Genomic DNA, 8,221 nt, shown 5'->3' on the forward strand with positions numbered 1-8,221 from the left:
CTGCAAGCTTAAGAGGGAATTGGTATGAAAAATGAGATTAGAAATTTAGACAAGGTACTCCTAAACTTCGGCTTCACGAATTCGCCCCCGTCCAGTCGACTCGGCAATGAGACTAATACCTTTAAAAGGTATACTTAGAAAAGGTATTATTCCAAACATACGATATATTTAACATAAAAATTTATTTTACATCGTACGAAAACATATAGTATTTACAGTAAATCAGTTTTTGTTTGTATTGTAGCTTTTGTAGAGACAAGCCTGCTCTTAGCTAATTTCGTCTACCTTGAAACTCTGGTTTTTTTCATGATGATAATAATAAAAAAATAACAACAAGAAGGTGTGCAAATACATAGATCCCTTTTTTGGTTTAATTAATGCGAGTTTCCAATAGACATATTTCACCATAGATACGTGTGTATAGTTATCACTATTTGCTAAGGCTAGAGGATCAACAGAAAACATAACCAAGTATCCTCTATTCAGGAGGCGTAATGGAGGGCAAAGTTTTCTCTCAATTCGTCCGCCATTCGGTGCCAAGTGACTTGTATTCCGTTTGGGCTTCCCGAGCCATGTTGATGACCTGTAAAGCAACGAAAGACCGGAAGTCAAACAATTTCCATTTCCTTCCTTCAGGATGCGTTGGGCTACCTTCGGGTCACCTCCGTTCCAACTCTTCCCGTTTCAGGCCCTACGTTCGGGCGGCGTATTCTCGAAGGAGTTTATTGTAACAAACATAGAGCGTCCACTTTAGCAATTGCATACCAATGAAAGCTCCCGTTGCTTACTGCGATGAAAATTTCATATTTTAAAATGGAGTTATTTTATAACGGCTTAACTTTTTACTGTTTTTTTTTTGTATTTCAGAGGTGCATTTGTATTCTTTGGCATTTGACCGCACTGGGATATCGTCACTTGGGCATTTAGCAGACGAACTGCAGTGAGCCATGAAACAATCGAAAATTCAAGTGTTTTACGAATATGAGCAGCAAGTTTATAACTCGAATATGAGTGTCGCGAAAGGACCGTTCCGAAGGTGAATAATAAGGCCTGGCGAGCTGTAGTGGGAGCCGACCCATTTCAAAGTGCGCTTAGGTGTTAGCGTGACTCTATGTAAAAATACGATACTACTTCACTTCAGTTAAGGTGGAATAGTTAAACAAATGGGTGTCGAGGATCAAAAACGAAAACATAGACACATTTGCTTCCTTTTACACTTACGTCACAAGGGTGTCCCATCGAATTGTAACTTGTGATGAAAAATGAATCTTTTATACAAATCGCAGAATCGTTACGTCAGTAAGTAGGTCCAACTGAACCGGCAGGATACCATCTTAAAATAAGTGTACAACTGTACTAGCTTATGGGACCTGTTTGGTTACCTAGGGAGATGTTGTTTAGTCCAGTCTTAAGAATTTTTGTTTTTTCATTACGTGCAGTCTCAACAATTGCGCACTGAACAACTAAAATTCGTGGGCAAACATACTATTAATTTAAAAATTTGATTTAGGGAAAAAGTAGACATACTTCACCCAAAATCAGTAAAAAGCGCATAAGTATGGTTACCATAGAAATGTTGCCATAGGACACTAACTTCCTGAAATCAACCGAATCAAAACTCATTCCGGTATCAGGTGTGGCCATGGAACACCCAGACATGGACTTACTTACCTGTGTTTCCAACGATATCATTCCGAAACTCGAAAACGTGTTATTCCCACGTACGTTACGTGTCCACAAAACGTTAGTGTCTTGGAGCGGTGATTTTCTGCAAACGAATTTGCTAGTAGACAATCCAATTCTATAGTACAGCACTACAGTCATTGAAAGCCGTTAATTTATATGATGATTACTTAGCACTCTATTATCTAAGTACGAACATCCATCGTATCTGAGCAGAACCGTTGTTGCGTGATATCTTCTTCGGCTACTATGGAATGGGCAGCACCCAGACTCCCGAGCACTTTTGCCGGCGGCCATAACGGAGTGGTTGATCCGCTGACTCTGCGAGGCAACGGCATATTTATGATAATCGCAGAAAGCCATAAAGCCAGAGTTGTATGTCTCTTCCCTGTGCCTGTATACATAAATAGAGTCGGTGGCTGCACAAGGGCTCCGTCGGCTGCCTGCCTGTGGCCAAACTCGCCTCTTTGATGAGTGGGCTGCAAGTAATGCATTGTCATTGACTTTGTAATGACTAAGCAAGGTTTTTAGGGCATACCATGTGAATATAAAGAGAAGACTCTACGAATATTCCTTCAGTACATAGTATACAATTAACTATTGTTATAAATGGAACTGTTTTTGGTTCTAACGCCACTGGACCACTTTGGGGATAACAGTCACTTCAAACAACATTGCCAAAAGCCAACAGGCTTCCGCATTTGTAATTTTTTAGATTGAAGTATTTCAATGAATCTTCCTTTGTCTCCATAAACTCCGCGGAACTTGTTAAAAGATCTAATGAGTACTGATCGAAAACAATGTAGGTATATTCTTTAGACAGCGTTTACATGTGCGCTGACAAGTCTAGGCACCGTAATCGTCGATTCCAAGGCCGACATGCGCAAATATGACCCAGTTAGCCCGCAGAACTGCGTTGTTCATTTCCACATTGTGGATAGTTACTTTTAATTTATTTCGTGCAGTATGCATTTTTTCTTAGCAACGTTTATATAAGCAACCAAAGTTGGTTGGTTGTTGTTGTACCTATTTTTAATCTGAGTATTTTTCTCAAAATATACAAAAACAAGAGTAAAAAGCGGCATTCGTGAACTCCACCTAACACGCTTCGAGATTAAAAAGTTTTCATTTGAATTCTTCAAACTGGCATTAATAACCGCTTTCCGTTACCTATGCCACTTTCGTTTTCTTCTTTTTAACGTCCCAACCCTTCTTCTTCTTCACTTTAAAAAGCTGGAAGGTTCTCTTGTTTGCGCTCAAATGTTCTACGCCGTTCTCGTACCGGAGACTCCCAGCGTTTTGTGTGAGCTTTCGACGAGTGTGTATGTGTCTGCGGACCAACGAACGCAAACGTGCCGACTGGTTAATAGAGCCCTTTCGTTTTTTCTACTGCCATCTCCCTTTTCAGGCTAGACCTCTCGCACTTCTTTGCTCCTTACCACTTGAAAGACTCTTAGCACCTTGTTATCCTTAAGCAGCCCTTCCGTCACCTAACCAGCCCTTACATGTTCGCTCTCTAACTACCATCTCCTTGCCACGTCTTCTTCTTCTCCCGTTCTCATTGACATCGTCTTCATCGGAGTTTGCCTTGTCCCCGTGCCTGCCCGACTCATCTTTGTTACCAAATGTCTATGTGGTTGACCAACTCCATTGAAGGGTTTTTTTGCCTCCATGAAGGTCCAATCTTCGCTCCTTTAACAGACCTTTGCGCTTCAACAACATTTCCACTGTGTTCCGTTCAGTCGAGCACGCCTTCTTTGCTCTATACTATGTATTTACCGTGTGTATCTCTAAATATCGGCAAAGGGAAACCTTCAGTTTTTTCTCGCAGCAGAAATGAGCTAGCTCCATTATCTTTTACCCTAATGCCCTGTCATTTGCTGTTAGCTGCTTCCTTGCTTGTCGAGATTGGACAGTGGTATTTCCTCGCCTTGCTTGGCCACGCCTGAGCATGGCGCGGGAGAAAGGCTTAGAGTCTGCGCTTTAGTCTGTTATTGTCTGTTAGTTTCTAACCCTAATGTCTCCAGTTACGTGTGTTGCCTGTCTGGTAAAAGGACAACTCGGTCGAAAGGTGTATGCTTATTTATGTGCAAACTCTGAAAACGCTTAAGGTAAAAACAGGATTTTATTTTGGGCTTGAGGGCTGTTACGACCCTCGGACTAAATTTTCTAACCCAGTATCTGATCGTTGGAAGGATTTTTAACAAGTCTAAGCCAACGGAATTGCTTGTAAGGGCAAAGTCAGTTATGAAATAAATTAACGTTTCGTGCTATCCTACCAGTAAGTATATTCAGAACCAAAGAGGCTAGCTCTTTGGATGAATAGGTTCGTTTGTTTCCCTGTTCCCAAAAAGCAATACATAAAAGGGAATTAGAGTTTCATGGTTTACCCACTTGGGTTTTGGCAGATGTTCGACTATTTCGGGTTGAAAACATATTATGCAGAATATGTTAGATCCTCAATTAAATAATATATGAGCTTCTTATTCTACGTTGTATACATATACAATGGCAGAAGGAAATATGGTAAGGCTGAAGTTGTACTAGAGCAGTGTAGTATTTGTAAAATTTAAAATGTCGCTCATCAGAAATCTCAATAAAATTCTGTTTATTGGTTTTTACCGCTAATTGCTAAAATATACAGGGAACTTTCAACTTTTTCTTTGACTGTGTGACAATATTCGATAAAAATCAACTGTGCATAGCGACGTATAACGTCCTAATAAGTCTTTCTTTTTTGGTAAATTAGAATGAGATATAACTGCATATTTACTAGCTTTTTATGAATTTACTAAGATTACGGAATTTAGAGCTAATTATATCTGAGATGGACATTTTATGGGATAGGTTTGAACTAATATTGTTATAGAGCTCGACAAAACTATCGTTTGTCATTGTTGCCCGAGATTACGCTTTTCATCTGTTATTAAATTTCGAGGAAGTGAACGCTAAGGGCAAAGGTGGAACGTGACTCGAATAATCGCCGATTTCCTGTACCGTTACCAATCTGCCTTTAGGAACCATCGATCCGAGCTCGAGACATTTGAGCATCATCTCCTTTACCCACTGTGATAAACCTGCTGCCTCCACACCGAAAGAGATTTAAGCTTTTTCGCCTTAATGTTTCTCGATGAAGCCAACTTGTCGCACGGGAGAGGGTCGAAATATTATAAATATTTATCGAATATACGGAGAGAAATGTGGTCGTACATAATTGATCTCTCAAAAACCTGCATCCATATCAACTCGGTTTGTATAGAACTTGACGTATACCCCAGGCGTTTTATAAGTTCAATTGAGTGAAATGCGTTCATTCAAGTAATAACTTAAAGCAGTCAGCCATACAAGATACTTCGGCAGTTTAGAAGAGTAGGAGTCTTTGAGCGAGTTTTAATATAAACAAAACATTAAATAATCACTAAGTTTCCTATCAATACCTTAAGGACATATCCATGGTTTATGTAAAACTATGGATATGTCCTTAAGATAGTTTTTTCATTATTTTTTTAATTATTTATATATATATATATATATATAGATAAAACTAAAAAATAACAAAATATATAAACACAGACCAAAAGCCACCCAAATGTGTCAATGTCATATAGCATTGTTTACTTAAACACTGCCTGTGTACACGCTATACGCATTTGGGATTCGCCTTTCTAGGAGATTTCTGCATCAGCTGGGTTTGGAAAGAGCCTCCCTCTTTATAAGCTCGTTTTGATACTTCAAATTAACTTGCATCCTGTATCAGTCTTCTCACATGCGAGAGGATGCTTATACTTGTATATTACTTCCGTCTAGAACACTTTGTTGATCAAGTTTAATACGCTTTTTTTTCTTTCGTTTGTGTTGAGGCTGGAGCAGAGATTTTGCCTTTCTGTAAGCTATTCACGCTCTTATATTTGACGTCTGAACGATTGGGGCATAGCGTGAATCTTCCAGTTATTTTTACACTAGCACGTGCACTATCGCCAATTATTCGTTTTATGTATATATATGGTACAGATGTATCTGGAGCTGTATAGTTAAGTGAAACTTACGCAGAAAAGTTTAAGTATCTAGCGGCATGACAAGTGTTTTTTTCGCAGTAGTGGTAATGCATTTATTATGATGACTAGTGGTTATCAAATTCAGATACGTGAAAATCATTTGGGTTTCTTCTAATTCAGCCAGCATAGCCCACTAACGAGTAGTTTGATACAAATGGTTATTGCATTTATACTGTTTTTCGTTAAGCGAAAATAGAACTTTTTTTTTTTTCATTCGAAGCACGCGTGAGTGGAAAAAAATGCTTTAATGATAGCTAATCAAGTGTACAATGAAAATCTCCTGCACAGAGAACATAGGTAGGCTAAATCTAAATTTAAAAAAAAATAGAGGTTCAGGACATACGTTCTACTGACATGGAGACTCTAATAAAAGCGACACAACTGTATATATTTTAGAATTAATCGCAATGTAATTTTGGAATAATTATCAGACTGTGGCTTATATTTATTTGACATATGAACAGCTAAGCTGTATAGGATAAATTTGAGACTGCCGAGAAATGTGACCAACTACGCTAGATTACCTCCGTGAAAAGGTTGGGCTTCGATGCATTTAGCTAATATAGGCCTTGCTTGAGGGCCGCTTGGGAAACGTTTACTAAATTGCAAACAGGACTCCGATAGCCTCTTGGACAAAAATAGATTTAGTTACTGTAACAAGCTTACTAATGGAAATCTAACGTTTACTGATAGACATTTTTGTAGAATCGAGGTCGTTTCCTATCGATTACTGCACATACCACATGACTTCGTAAAATGGTGGGTGGAATAATATAATTTGCTTCTACGATACGCTTAACACTCCAGGTTAATACAGCCAGACACCCATACAATTTGGCCCGTATTTCTGTTGACGTTGTTTCATCCCTCAAGAGTCTCTCAGCTGGCCAGCAAGCAACGCGACTTAGAGCCAAGCGGCCCCCGGCCGCTATTGCCCCTTTACTGAAAAATCTACAGAGTATACGCTTGAAACACACGCTCATACTAATACAAACATTAATAAAATAAAGAGCTCTACCCAAATCAATTATATATATGTACATAATATTACTGTGTAAATTTAGTTATCAGCATCAGTGTACGGGCGTAGATAGTCTATGTGTACTTACACTGAACTTATATTTCAACAGTTTAAGGTGTGTGTGTGATTTCAAGCTAATCCTTAACCATCTTCTCCTGCTGGATTCACCTTTCGGTGTTATCTTAAAATCTGCAGACAGGTTAATCGCGATTTTTCCACCAGACCCTTCCTTACTCGCAGATACTTCGTGATCATATGCCAAAGTTGAAGCTTTAACTAGCGCGGCCAGCGTGCTTATTGTTTTATAGTTATGACAAATTTCATTTAGGGATGTGCATTAGCAGCCCAAATGAAGCCCCGCCTGAGACTAGGGTATTACTATTGCTGAAACAGCCCGTGTCAAAGGAGTTCTTAGAGTGTGCAACACCTAAAGTTAGTAACCTAATGAAAGTTTATCAGCTACTTCCTGAAGGCCTATTCGTTCTTCACATTTGAAGTCAATCACTTCTCGTTCCTGGGTAATGTCGTACTTTGATAGTGTACAAGACTATACTATACTAACGTTAATTTAGCTTGAATAGGTTCTAGTATCAACTATATACCCTGATATATTTTAAAGGCAATGAAAACTTGAAGCTGAATGAAGTACAGAGTGTTGATGGATTTTTTAAACGCTGCTATTCGATGGAGAAGCACAGAAATGAGTACCAATAGAGGCACTCCAAAGTCTCCTCACATTACCAGGATTGATTTTGGTTGCCAATCTCATTCAGCTCTCCTACAGAAGGTTCGTCTTCGCGGAACTGATCATAGTATACTTATAGAGCCCATGAGAAAATTACACATCCGAAAATGGCGGATTTCAAAGTTGCTTTGAAACGAGAAATAGTGGAAAGTGTAAGTACAATAAATACAACTTTGAAAATTTCTTTGAAATATATTTTGCTTATTTGTAGGCTTTATGGAAGTAGCATCTCTGCTGGAAGCAGCTAATGTGATGGACCCTTCACACGAATCCGCAATAGTTCTTTCACACGATAACAACAACAACAACAAAAACTGAAGAGCGTCTTCGTGGCACCCCTTAAAAATCCAACGACTGCAGAAAAGGCTCACATCTACACTATAAGCTGGCCTATACTATAGTGCCATCCGGCGGTCTCTAGACTCATCTGTTAATCAGACGCAGGAAAAATGCATTTTTATGTGTGTGTGTGTAATAATTTAAATGGCGTATCGGCAAATGCAAGCCGCGAAATACGAAATCAGTCAATAATTTTTTTGGACTATCTTACCGTCTTCGACTTTGCCCAACCACATCACTATATGAGTACTGGCCACTTCATTATCCATGTACAATGGGGCAGAGAACCACATGTATACTTCGGGTATCTCTCAGCAAAAAAAAATTATGTAGCTAGAAATAGAAGGGTGTTCTTAAAGAAAGTTATTGAGGCAGCCC

The 8,221-nt window shown here is 39.0% G+C and overlaps 1 long non-coding RNA gene across 1 annotated transcript; it reads right to left on the reverse strand.

The window, feature by feature from the left end:
• Window positions 1-421: 421 nt before the first annotated feature.
• LOC147752733 (uncharacterized) lies at window positions 422-1,925 on the reverse strand. The gene is made up of 2 exons (XR_015313290.1): window positions 1,672-1,925; window positions 422-583 (listed from the first exon to the last, which is right to left on the reverse strand). It is a non-coding gene; the product is annotated as an uncharacterized LOC147752733 (long non-coding RNA).
• Between the last annotated feature and the right edge of the window lie 6,296 nt (window positions 1,926-8,221).

The sequence above is a fragment of the Varroa jacobsoni genome, unplaced genomic scaffold, assembly GCF_002532875.2.
Source record: "Varroa jacobsoni isolate VJ856 unplaced genomic scaffold, vjacob_1.0 scaffold_1044, whole genome shotgun sequence".
Lineage (NCBI taxonomy): Eukaryota > Metazoa > Arthropoda > Arachnida > Mesostigmata > Varroidae > Varroa > Varroa jacobsoni.